This window comes from Athene cunicularia (assembly GCF_003259725.1).
Source record: "Athene cunicularia isolate RWA chromosome 4 unlocalized genomic scaffold, athCun1 chr4_part2, whole genome shotgun sequence".
Taxonomy (NCBI): Eukaryota; Metazoa; Chordata; class Aves; order Strigiformes; family Strigidae; genus Athene; species Athene cunicularia.
In genome coordinates, this window is record NW_020799099.1 from 36491552 (window position 1) to 36506308 (window position 14757).

A 14757-nucleotide genomic window follows, 5' to 3' on the forward strand; every position below is an offset into this window, starting at 1 on the left:
GCTTATGGGCATCACTACAGGGCAGCCTCATGAGCCCACCAGCTGCATGACTCTCTGCTCTTCTTCCACAGAAAAGAACAACTAATGTGAACAGGCAAGTTCCTTGGAGAAAGGTGGGTAACGTAACACCCATAGCTCTAGTAGATAGATTGTAACACAGCTTTCAAAGCTCTATGTTTTTATGGTTTCACAGAGCCAGAAATACATTTCATCTCTAAATAGAGATTCAGGTCAGAATTCATTTTTAGACAAATACAGAAACTCATTACGACTACTGACGCCTAAATGAAAGAGTAGAAGTAACCTGTACTGTTTTGCATACGACTAAGCTCCACTACGTTCAGAGATGCTGTAATTTTCAGCTGAAGCAATATCTTGGAATTCCACTTTTCATTTCTGGGTTCAGTATTTATTGTCCATATATTTTTAATCCCAGGGTCATTTTTTGATTTCTGACTTGGGATTTTTCATAGTGAGATAATATGAACCTAAGAGGCGTTTTTTACATGTTTACTTTCAGTTTAATATTTTACTAGAAATGCACAACTGTCCTCCTGGGTTTTGTGGGTTTTTTAGGCCTATTGGATTTAGCCTTAAGGGACAGAGCTCAAAACAACACATCTACTACTTTCCCCAGGGATGAGAGGATCTCTCTAAGCAGAAAACCATGTTTAAAAACATGAGCAGGTTTCGGGTTTGTGTGTGTGTAATTGAATCATGTATCCATGATGCCCATTCACAGCTGCCCTCTTTCAAATCTTAAATTAAGTCTCATGCCCAAAAAGAATAATTTCTAAGAGGGAAACTCTGCTGATTTTCTGAAATCTGACATTTACTTCCAATTTCTAAATCTCAGCCCTTAATGAGTGATAATGAGTGTTGGAGAAGGCACAAGGAGAATTTTTGATGCAAGATCAGAGGCAACTCAGAAACTCAAGGACACTTGATAAGTCAGAATTTACCTAATAAACAAGCTGCATTTTTGATGCATTTTGATTACGTTATACTTTGCTTTAGTTTGGACTTTCATGACAGTTGAAAGCAAAGTTATCTTTATCACAGAAACATTTAAAATTGAATTGGTTTAAAAAACAACTATGTATGATATTAAATTGTAAATCATTGTAAAGTTTCACAAGAACAAAAGGTCAGATGCACAGCTTATGTAAATTAGTGTTGCATTTTTTATGTTGTTGGAGTTGTGCTAGTTTCAAGTGAGGATTTGTTTTGTAGTGCCCTAAACTTCACATTTTAAAACACTTTCTTGTAAGATTTGCCTTTCTCTAATCCAGATCTGTCAAATAAATTTAGCGAGGAAACCACAGATATCAGAACAAGAGCAAAGAAAGCAGAGCTATGTCAAACAAATCCAGAAAGAAAATTTCTCCTTTAAACCTGTCTTTCCATCCTCCCTCATTTGTTCTTTTCACCATTTCTGTCAATCCCACTTCTCCATGCCTTCACATTTGAGGAATATAAGACAACTGTCAACTTTACATTACTCCTCCATCACAGTTCACAGGACTTTTTTTTTTTTTTTTTTAAAGGAAGTTACACCTGGAGTACAGTCCCATTGCGAATCATGATAAAGCTGTCTGGAATCATGATAAAGCTGTCTGGAAACTTGAAGTTAGATGGAATATAGACATTAGATACTTTATTAGTTATAAAGTGCCACAGACATACAGACCACTCACTTTACAAGAATTTCTATGATCAAGAGAGCTGCTGAACAAAGAACAGCTGTAGACAGGTTATGATTTGTTTGATATTTGATCTAGTGCAGGATATGTTAATTGGGGGATAAAGATGTTCAAAGACTTGCTGAAAAGCTGCGTATCTAGAAGCTGTACATTTACACATACAGTTTGACCTAGCACAATTAAACAGGCTTTCATATTTCAGTAACTGTATGAAGTCTGCAAACATCTCCAACAGTAGCCAAATTCCAGTAGCGTTGTCTCAGAGACTTTCAATGACAATAGCTAAATGAAGAGTCAAACTAGTATGTCATTACAGAAACAGAGCCAAGGGGAGCAGAAGCTTATAATGAAGTGGGGAAAAAGAGTATAATAATCAAATCTAAGCCATTGCCTGTGTTTTCTTAAAAAAAAATAAATTTGAACTAATGCATTCACTTTTAAAGCACTGCTTTGCTAGTTTTTTTGTGAAAAAAGACTTCCCAAAGCCTAGCTTGTACACACCACCTCTAGTCCCAGTACAAAGGATAAAGTTCTTCAAAAGATGAAAATAGTATTCCTGATGACTTTGTGTCACCTGAGTAATTTTTTCTAGATTCAGCAGATCTACATTTTCTGCATACTAGTAGGTATAAGTAAAAAGAAGAAAAGGAGAAAGGAGGAAAAAGAGTAAATAGTTTAAATAGAGAGGATTATGCTGAAGTGTGCTGCCCAAACCTGAACATACTGTTCTGTAAAAGGGCTTGCCAGGTCTGAACAGACAAGAAGAATTACTTGAGAGATGGATGGCATCCTGTTCACTGCTTCCAGCTGGTGGTTTACATTTTACAAAGACATTTATCAAAATGACTCTTATGCTCAGTCTGTGGTCTGCTGTTCTTTCCTGCAGATCTTCTACCTCACTAGTTATTCATACTTGCATTTGTGCAGTAGAAACGCAGCTGGAACTACCTTATACTTAAATTGTTGTCAGTTCACATAATATTCCTTTTGGGACACTTCTGCACTTCAGCTATTCCTGTTTGCACCTGCCATTCTTCTTTCAACAGCAGTACCTAGCAATTCAGTAAGCTTAGTGATTTTTTTATTCTACAAGTTATTAATGAAGAAGATTGAAGAGAACTGAATTTAGGAAAGACCCATGAAAATCGCACCCTATGTATCTTTGAATTTGACAGATAAACACTCTCACCCGTGATTTTCCTAATTAGTTTTGAACTCTCCAAATGCAGTTTCCCTAATTTGCTTATAAGATTATCACGCAAGTACTCTAAACTTTACAGCTTCTCTTTGGTCTGCAGGGCTCATTACCCGAGCATAGCAGGAAATCAGATTGACTTGGCATAGTTTAATCTCAGCAGCTCCACATTACCTTCTTAGTGCTTAAACTCTTCTACTATTTCTCCAGAAATTGAAGGTGACTTGACCACAACTCTGAGACCTCTGTTCAAACACACAAAGTACTCATTTTAAAGAAAAGTCAGAAAGCACACAAGCACGAAAAATTCTTCACTACTTTTCCCTTCTATTCCACTTGCAAAGTTTTAAAATTTTTTTAAGCTAATCATGGTATGATTACATCATCATTACAGAAGGATCCTCATTGTAACTATTTATATTAAGAACAACACCACATGCTGCACTCCCCCACTACTGTTTCAGGACTGTTCAAACCCAACAGTGACTCTTAGAGATCCTACAAGCAGACCAACCCATAACCCCACAGGACCACCACACCACTGGATCGCATTGTTTATCAAGATTGTAATAGTGTTGCAAATAACATCTTGTACTGTCTGAAAAAGTCATTACTTCCTCCCTCAAGGCAAAGAGCATTGCTGCTCCCTCAATCCAAAGAGAATTGTATCTAACAAAACCTTAGCATCATGATATTTTCTAAGGTACAATGCACTGGATGTTAAATGTCAGTCTTCAGGATGAACACTCATGGTTCCAACACAAGCTGGCATGTATTAGTTCTCCTCTTCCCCCAAGTGTCTAATCTGACTTTACTCAAATTTGATTGTCTAAAAATATTTTTGATTTTCTGATCTATATATTTGTGCTACATCCACAACATACAGCATTCCAGCTAAAACAGAACAATGCATGAAATTTCTCCTAATTTAAAATTTTGCAAAAATAAAGCTTTAGGATCCTACAAATAACATAACATAAACTGACTCCAAGTGAATAATTTAATGCAAAGGTTAAATTAAAGTTTGAATAGCAGAAATGGGCTAGAAAGGGGACGAGAAAAAACAAGCATCTTATTTTCTTCATGCCTGGATAAACAATTTGGCCATGAAACTGAAGTCATCCATCATCCATATTACCAACACCACCAGTGCTCAGGGCAGCTGTTCTTCAGGTCAATTGTTTATCTCTGAAAAAGAGGCAGCTTGGGTGAAGAAATGACCCAAATAATTTTGATGTTAACAAGTACTCTACTTCTAGAACACATCAGGATTGTAGGAGTCAGATCTTTTCCTCCCCACTAGTATCAATTTTAGTGTTGGGAGGAGCAAAGTGGGCAGTGTACTTGATAACCCACTTCATACAGCACTGATCTTGAGGACTGCCGCTGGTGATACATAGCCGTATTCTCTTCTGAAAACCAAACAGCAAGGACTGCCCCAGTTCCTATATCATTGTTATCATATCGCTGTTCACATACAAGTGACAGAGCACATCTGTGTATTAAAAGCTATCATTATCATGTATGCATGTAATAGCCTCTAATATCTTCAGAGATCTGGGCTCTGAGACAACTAAGCAGCCTGTGAATTTACAGGAAAGTAAAGGTCAGAAATATCTTACTGCAAGTATGAAATCTATTTGTTTAAAATAACTGACAATTATTAAACACAAGAGATCTGTACATATGGAAATACTACTGACAGGCTCCTCTGTGAAGAAACCCCAATCACTGTGCTCTCAGAGACTCAAACTGTTATTCAGTTCAGACTCGACCTTTTTTTTTTTCCTCATATGCTACAAACCATCAAAGGTAATACATTTTTTAAATGTAGGGAATTTTAAAAAGACTAAGCAAATGATGAATTTAGGTGACTGTGTTTATTAAATAGAGACAAATGAGCACTTACTGTTCAGTAAATTCCTCAATAACTATGCAGATGTTTTAGACACATGAACAGCTAAAATTTCGGTTATTTAATTCAAGATAGAAAAAAGTACCTTTCCTTTCTTTACTTGTTTTGTACCTCCTAGCTAATAACTAAATATATTCACTTCTTTCATTATGATCTTTGAAGATCAAAGACATGTCTGACTTTGTACTGGATCTGCCTGGACAGTTGACAGGCCATTAAACTGAAGTAGTACAAGCCATACATTTTAAGGTCCTGATTTCCAAAGCACTCCCAAAATGCCTTACTCTATACATACAAGAGTACTCCTGAGACACTCTGAAATCATACATTTGAAATATATGGGCTTCTGCTTTCATAGCAAACTGGCTAGGAAGCAGTTAAAATATCCTTATGGTCAGGAACCTTACAGAAGACATGTGCAGTATGTCCATCATTAACACTATTATTGTAAAAACTCATATTAAAGGCTTTCAGCTATAGGGTTTCCTTCTGTTAATCCAAGAACACTCAGAAGCATATCCCTAGCATGAGCTAGATACTGCTGATGAACTGATGAAACAATAAAAAAACAACCATAAACTTGATGCATACTGCATCCTGGCTTTCCCTCCTACCATTGTAGCCACACTGAAGGAGGAAATATAAATATTGTACTGTTCTTTTACAGCCATTCTAAAGTTTGGTTAATTGTGATGCTGTCTTCTTATAAGCTTTCTGTAGCAATACATACAAAATGCCGAGCTCTACACCCTTGGATTCATTTGCAGCGTGGCCGTGCTTTTTTTTTTTTTTTAAATCTCTTCAATTCCAGTCAAAGAACAAAAAGGAAGGCTTTACACTTCAAACAGTTGTTTCATAAATATATTTCCTGGAAACACAGATGAAGCTTTGAGGTGGATATTGGAAGGCCTCTTGTGTCAAAGACACAGATGCAGTGTAAAGAACTACAATGGCGCGTAATACAGTTTTGGTTGTGGACCTGACAAAACTGATTTACATAAAAGAATAGATTTTGAACTACAAAAGTAATCAGTTAAGCAGCTGAGAGGATGCATAACAGTGATTGTCTAGTCTTTTCCCCCTGCTAAAAGCATCCCAGTTATCTCATCCCTTTTGCAATGGTGCAATGACACAGTTCAGACAAGTTCCGCAGCAAACATCCTCAGTCATTAACCCATATCACCCTCAGCCGGACTTCACTGGAAGCTGCAGGTCTGCTCCTGCTTTCCTTTAGCTTTCAAGGGAAAGAATGGGATCACATTCACACCTTCACGATTACCCTTGTCAACAGGATCAGAGGTTGTGAGGCTGACAATACACAATTATCTCACATAAGGGGAGGCTGAGGGAAAGTAAATGGAGCATCAAGCATCCATATTTGTGTTTTACCTGCTCTCAAGCAGATACCAAAACCATCCATGCAGTTTTTTCGACACTAAAACATCTCCCTTGAGAGTGTAACAGACTGTTTGCTTTCTGAGTGCACAGGGAAAAAAAAAATAAAAAATCATACTTTAAGGATTAGATTTAAACTGATAAAGCAATTGAAATATGTTGAGCCAACTTCTGAGATTTCTCAGTAAGGTGTTTCACTCTTTGAATATTTGTCCCACTCCTAAAGAGAGGTGAGTGACAAGGAATAACAGTGATGATCTTCAGCAATAACCAACATCATCGAGAAATCCTGCTGTGGACTACTGAACATAAGAAAAAATGAAAATGGGGTGGCCAATTATACTCTTCCGAACTGTAATGTTTGTTCTCGGGTACACTGCAAGACTTTCTAGCTAAAACACCGAGAACATGTTGGCTAGAATCTGAAGCTCAATGCAGTTCCAATTGCAGGCAATTTATAACAATTTAGTTCTTTGTATGCCCAGAAAAATTTACTTTGAGCTAGCTTTCTTCTCCCTAAATAAACTATTATTTCATTTATGAGACAGTACTGTTTAATTAATGTATTTTTTGTGGGAGAATATGATATGTATCTGGCAAGACTACAATAGCAAACATTCACTGAATCTATGTTGACTCTTTTCAGGTAAGTAGTTCTCCTCAGGGTTCAGGAGGGGTATAATCTAGACTGTGTTAAAGCCTCATTCCAGCCTATATCCTCCTATGCGTCCGCATTAAACTGGCTAGAATCTGGAATTCAGAGGTCTGTATATCAAGCTGGCTAAGAAGTATTGATATGAGCTTAGTTCTTCAAACTTCATAATTACAAAAATTTATTAGATATTTTCCATATTTTCCACATTTTCCTGTTATTAGACACTTTCCATATTTTCTGCTGTTTTGTTTAGTGCTACTCCATGATTAAATACCTCCAAGTTCTAGACTTGTATACTCTAGGGATGGATGTACATCAGACAGTGTGTTCATAAATTGAGTATACATAGGCACACAGTATAAGTGTTTTAAGAAGAAAAAAAAATACATCACCTACAGCGCACACACTTTGAAAGGAGACAAAAATAACACCACTCAAACAGCCCAAAACCCGGTAACAGACAGCAAAATAAGTATTATCAAACCATTATCAAATTACACATTAATATCCATTTGAATAAACTAGTCGTTGTTGATATTACATCGGTATTCTAGGTCACAAAGTATCCTTGCAATTCCAGTCTGAGTTCTTCCTTACCCTCCAGTATCTTCAGCTTTTAATCACCAATCACAACAACTGTAATTTCACTACAAATTCCATGTTTTTACTCCTACTCCGTTTCCCTGGTTTTCAGTAATCAAGTATAAACACTGCCTTAGTCAAAGCATCATATCAAGTACTCAAAAGCTCCATTATTTTTCCAGGACTTCCATCAAGATCTTCTCCAAAGCACCTATACTTGCAACTCACTTTCATAAACATGGCCTGCTTGCTTTATTCCGACACATCAAGCTTAACATGTGGCAGTATTTAAACACATTTTCAATTAACCTCGTCTAAGAAGTCCCATTCATTTAGATTATCATTGCACTAGATCACCTCATCTCCGTTTGTAAGTGCCCACAGCCATTATTTCACTCTGTGAAATACTGAATAGCAACAGGCCACCACTAAAATATACTGAAAATACCTAGTCATATAAGAACAGTTCCACATTATGACTTGTTGTACTAGAAGTCACATTTAATCAAATTAATTGAGCCGCTACAGCAGGCCACACCTCAGCCACACCAAGGATCTCCTTTTCTGCTCTTAGGAGCCACAATAACAAAGTATCTCACATAATGCACATGAAATATCATTTCACAGCAGAGTTAAAACATGCATCTACCAAACCTACCTGAAGTCTTCTGCTCAGTCATATCCCCACAGGTAGCAACAAACACTGCTTTCTCCCCAGTGACACCAGACCCTACCATCAGTCCCCCTTTAGGGGTGCCATCGCCTTAAGATCTTGAAGGAGATTCCTAATCAGAACAAAATGTCTCAGGGCCTCCATCACAGATCAGTTAAACTTACTTTTTCCTTTTCACTGTACTTTACTTTACATAGACCCCAATTAAAAAAAAACAAAACAAAAACAACAAAACCACAAAAAAAACCCAAACAAACAAACAAAAAAAACAAACCCCAAAACAAAACCCCAACAACAGAACACCCCACACCACAAAAGCCCTTATTTCACTGACATCCTTCCTCTTTAGCTATATTCTTTTGGCCTCTCTTTCCTCTGGCAGAAAACCCTCCCAAGCAACAAGGTGCTCCATATGATAATTCAGTGAACCACTACTTTATGCCTTCATACCTTGTATCCAACCAGCAACAACTGTATAAGCCCCAATGCCAAATTACTACACCTCTCAAAGTCATCTTAATAATCCTTTTCAAAAACTTTCACAGTATTACAGACATATACAGACTTCGCTAGAAGTTCACCTTGCACCCCCAGCTCCTACCCCCGTCATTTGGCCCACCTGCAGAAACAGGGACCGTCCAGGTGGGCAATCACTCTGCAATCAGGCAGCTTACCTGCACCCCTCCATCACACCTCAGCAAAATGATCCCTCAGCAAGCAGGAGGAAAACCAAACTCATTTTGTTATTTGTTAGTAGTATCCTTTTCACTTATGTTCCACCTTCTGGTTTCTACAACTTGTTATCGACACGTTCTAGGATTTGTTTAATTAAACAAAACTCATTTTCTTGAATGCAAATATACATGGGTGCTGATAAAATATTCTTATGCATTAGAATATTATTATTCTATTATCTATCTTCTATTAGAAGGGTCAAGGAAGGTCGATAAAACTAAAAAAACATGATTCCACAAACATTTTGCTAGGAAAGGATTGCTCTCATGTTACATCTCTTTTGGGGAAGAGGTTGGGAAAGAGCTGAGGGAGGCAATGAGAGAGCTCTTCAGTGGCTCATTTAGTTCTTCTTTGACTCTAGTTTCTTTCTATGCAAGTCTGAAGGTCTTCCACTTTGAACGGAACTGCCATGCTTTGCTTAGGTCTATTCAGAAAAAGAAGAAAACAGTAATGAAACTCGAATAATTTGCAGCAGCATTTTTAAAGCAGGGTCACACAGCTGTATAATGTGCCTGTTAAATAGTACATGATTACATTGCTATTTTACAAATAAACACAAAAAGCAATTGAACAAGCGAGTAAACGGACATCATAAAATAAAATCAAGAGTAAAAATGTGTCTTTTCATTTAATTTAATCTGAACTATTCCTCTTTGGAAGGGACCTTCATCAGCATTAGAAAATTCAAGGTAGCTGGGCTCTTGATAAAGGAATAAAATAAGCATAAATTCTTAGATAAAAGAATGCAATTACACAGGTTATACCACAAGGCACAAGCAGTCTATTTCATTAAAATCACATCTTTTTATAGTATCTTTTAAATTCGGTAATTTGCAATGAAGTATTTAAGTTTCAACAGCTACTAAAGTATTCTTTAGGTAATATTGGACAATACTTTTTTCAAATAGATTCCTTTTCACAGCCATCTTTAAACACTTTCCATAAGCAGGCCCAGTGATAAGCAACAGGACAATGATAAACTCGTATCACTTTGGCAAAAAAAGTGGAGAAAAAATGTTCATCTGGGGAATTCTTGAATCCCATCTATTGCTCTTCTACCCTGACACTAAACTAGGGTCATACATTTCTCCAGTTACTTAATGTCCACTTCTATACTTTCAGTATGCTATTTCTTATCAGATTGAGTCCTCATCCACAAATTTGCTCTGAAGAAGCAGAAATTGCACTTAGAAAATAGGATTTCCTTTCTTTCTGTTCTTGGTACTCACCATCTTCATTCAATGTGTAACATCATTTTGACACAATGCAGTAGGTAATGCTGTAAAATTGAATGCAATATAAGCTACCTAGCATACACATACATGAGGAAAAAGTCTATCATTACAAAAATACTGTTCAGTTTTCATTAGTCACAGTTCAATTTCAAACTATTCACCCAAATTCAGTAATTCCTCCCAGATCCCAGTTCCAGAGATGGCTGCTTACTTCTGAGCATCACACAAGCACACCATTTTTTTGCTTACCATGTTCAAGTAGCATTTTAACACAGAATGTACTACTTTGGCTGCAAATAAAGATTTCTATTTTACCAGTGAGAATCTCTGTGTCAATGTAGTATACCAAGAAGGCTTGCATGGACAAAATGCCCCACTAGAGCATGACAAGTCTTCTGACATGACCCGATTGCTTTCAAAATATACATAAGACATTCAAGAAACATTCTTTGGAGGAACGCTTTGTTATTTTAAAAAGCTATATAATATATAATAAAAATAGACAGAAAAGTGTAGGATACTTTTCTATGCCTCGACCTGTCAGAACCTTTAAGAGATTTTTGGGTTTGGGTTTTGGGTTGTTTTTTGTTTTTTTTCACTTGGAATGCTTTTTTTTTTTTTTTGGCATTGCAACTTTTTAAAAAAAAAATACTTAAAGAGAGATGATTTGCAGTGTCACCTCTATACTGTCAGCTCTCTTCCTTTGTATAATTTACTTCTAATAGTAACAGAAGTCAATAGGAACTGTACTACTAAAATTATTTTGAAAAACCTTTGTGTTAACATGTAGAATCTCTTTCCTTGTGCTAATGTCCATTCATTTATTGACTCAGGGTCAGCATCTGAATGCACAGGTGTATACAAAAATAAAGCATCGTTTCAGGCAGAAAAAAATACCTTTTCCTACTTTCTTTCTGAATTTTGTCTTTTTTTTTTTTTTTTAATTCTGAGGGAGACAAAACGGGTTTATGCATAGAAAAATTTACATAATTTGACAAAAAGTCAGAGATCACATAAGTTGGCTATAATCTTCATCCTTCAATGAACAAAATAGCAAAGTGTAACTCAGCTGCAGAGGTGGGATGAGATGGTTTTACTAGCGCAAGTAAAGGCAGTGGAAGAGGAGAGTGAAACTGTAGCGTAGTTCCAGGGACAAACAATTAGGAGGTGACAATTTGCAAAGAAAAAAAATCACAGCTTTGTGTGGTTGAAAACACTGTAATTAAATCAAATAATGTCTCGATCTTGTTTTTGTACTGTAGAGAGAAGTTTCCAGCGACCAGCCAGAAGAGTGGTAACAAATTTATCACGTAATTAATTTTCTTATGTGGTGAGGAATAGAGGAAAATGAACAGTGATTGAGCACCAACCTAATGTAGTATATTTGTCACTCTGTGTGAATTAAAAAGCTAGAGGGACACTGTATAGTGTTTGCTGTCTGTGTTTTGATTCATGGTGCTGTTGGCTGTCTTAGAACTATTAATGATAATGCCTGGTGAACTTCTGAATTTCTAAGAACTAGTTAGGTTATTTTCAACTGGGAGCATCTTTAAAATAAATTTCTGGAGCTTCAGCATGTTCAGCATAACCTTGGACCACTAAGACTGAACACTTCGATCAGCATCACATAACAGCAACAATCTTAATATTATTTATGTATACAGCTAGATTTTTATTTTCAGAGCTAAAGTCAGTGCCTGCAATGTCACCAGTGATAATGTATTGCCGTTTTTTATCTATGGAAATGGGAGGAAAATCACATAGACTTAATAGGAAATATTATGGTAATCCCCATATATCAGTTAAGATAACTGTATTTCATCAGGGCATAAATTGCCACAGGCTTCTTCTGTATTCTGACAACTCTGAGACTTAAAAGCAAATGCAGATACGTGTTTCCCTTTTCCTGGAGTTCATCAACACCAGTACAATTGTTGCTTCAACCAGTGAAGGGAAAGGAGACACATATGGGTCGTGGGGAGTTCAGAATGACTGAGAGACACCACCATCAAATATCATAAGTAATATTGTCCAAATTGTGTGATAATGGTGGATGTAAGGCATTACTCCATTGGTCGTGCAGAAAAATCAAAGGGGAAAAAGCTAACTGAGGGTTATAATTTCATATGGACAAAGATACAGTGGCAGTGGTTGTCTTTGCTATTCACTTTATTAAAATAAAATTGAAAAATCTGTCTACACCCTGAGGCATTATTTCATATCAATAATAAAAGATCTGCTTCTTATACCACATCAGCAATATATAAACATACACATGAAATGTTATGATATGTATATTCACTGCTTCAACAAGGGGGTTGGAAATACTTCATTTTAATGAGTGAGAATGGCAGAAGAGGAAGGCTGTAACTCAAAGGTTCCCAAAGATGACTTTCTTATATAGAAGAGGGGGAGCCAGACATTGCCCTGTTGCAGCACTGGGGTCCTTCAGCCCCGACTGTGGGTGAAGCTATGCTGCGTTACACAATGTGAAATTTCTGAACAAAAAAATGCTTGCTGCCCCAACACATTTATCCACTACATACAAGACAAAGGAAACCACATCAGCCTGGAAAAAGATGGCAAAGCCCCTAGGAAGCAACAGATGCTGTACAGCCCAAAATGCCCAGCAGCCACTTTGAAGCCAGCGTAGGGGAAGCAGGGGTGGGAGAGCAGCAGTGGCTGGAGGGTGCCTGTGCCATGGGTGCATGGGTCCTAGCACTATATTCGAGAGGAGTGTTGGGTGCAAGGGCAGCTGGGCAGCCTCATCAGGCTGCTGCAGTTTTTTTCCTTGTAATTTTATGCCTCTCATACGTTCTCCTCATCTTTGTGACAAATCCTGTTATTTTGTACACGCCCATCTGAAGGAAGGAACAGATCATCCCTGTGCTCAGACTCAGCTGAGCAGAGCAGAGCACATGTGGGATGGGGCAGAAGATGGGGGTTGCCATGGAAACCCATCACTCTGCTTCTAGTCTCTGTCTAGGCTTTGATACCAGATTGAAGCAGCCTGGTCTAACTTTTATCAATTGGCAATGACTGTGAGTGTTCACCCACGGTATTTTCACTATTTACCCTTTTGAATATTTGCTTTGCTCTTCTAGAAACTTTAGAAACTTTAAAAACTTTCACTCATAAAGAAAAACAAAGTAATATAAAAAAATCTAGGTTTAAGGCTAAAGCTTTGTAAGACCGTTCTGAAAGCAAATTGTAGGATTTTTTATTGTTGTTTTGGGTTTGGGGTTTTTTGCTAAGTAGCAAGTTGATATTCAACAGAGTTAATAAGACTTAAGAAGGGTATTTTATTTAACAGCGATTGCTTGCTTCATTAAATAATGTAGCATAACCAGTGTAACACTTAAAGAATCAGAGGTCTCGGAGTTGCTCCACACTAATCTCACTTTTGTTAATGTTTCAGGATCAGCTTAGGTCATATGAGGTCCCTGTTGAAAGTCAGCTTAGATTGCTCACAGAAGAAAAAATGATAGGAGAGGAGAGGAAGAGGGGTCAAATCTATTGCGAAAGTCATCACAAAAAATGCAATTTTCTTTTGCCAAAGATCATAACATTAACGTAAGGAATATATCCTTGAAATGTGAATGATGACTTACACCTGTACATATAAACATATATAACCATGTTAGAGTACATATATGACATATTATATATGAATAAATCTACAAAAATAGTAAACTTAGAAGACAAAATTTTTTGGTTACCTGTTTGGAATTAATTTACAACAAACTTCCTTGAATTGAGGGTTTTTCTGCATTTGTTTCTGTGAGTTCACTCCTGAGTATCTTTTCCTTTCTTCTCACTGCCTGGCTTTTGTTCTTTCACCTTGTCTTTTGGTGGGCTTGAAAAGAGCTATTTGTTTAGGGTGGTTCATATTTCAAGTACTGTCAAGCATGAGTGAATAATACTTGGCTGGTTTCACAGGTTTCAGTTTTACAGCCCTAATGTTTAAGTCATTTGTTGACTCCATATGGTTGTGCCCAAACAGCAATCTGAGATGTCTTACACACAGCACACTTTTGTCGGACTGCACAGAAAAGAGATGACAGCAGTAGTAGCAAACTGAATTATACAGAGAAGAAGAAATAATAGTTTATTCCAAAATTTTTGCCTTAAAAATTAAGTCAGACATCATCAACAAATTATATGTGGTGCTGAATCAACTTGTTTCTTCTCCCGGGGAATCACTGTAATAATACTAGAGATGGTAATGCAGGCAAAAGAAGTGGTCTGATGGGCTTCTTTACAAAGCAGACTCAGTTGATTTGCAGGCCCCTCTTTATGCTGAAGTTTGTGAACCATCTAAGAGATGACACTGAGATTCAGGTAAGAAAAACAATACATTTTAACATCATTCACCAAAATTAAAACTTTATATTTTTATAAAATTTTATATACCAGCCTTAATGTGCAGCATCTGTGTGAAGCTGATAACAGATGCTTTAAGGTAGCTCCATGTATTTTCAAGTGTGACCCCCATTATAGCTATTCTCAAGAAGCATACCACTCTTTGATGCAGAGCGGCATGCCTTGCCTTGCCTTGCCTTGCCCTGCCCTGCCCTGCCCTGCCCTGCCTTGCCCTGCCCTGCCCTGCCTTGCCCTGCCCTGCCCTGCCTTGCCTCGCCCTGCCCTGCCTTGCCCTGCCCTGCCTTGC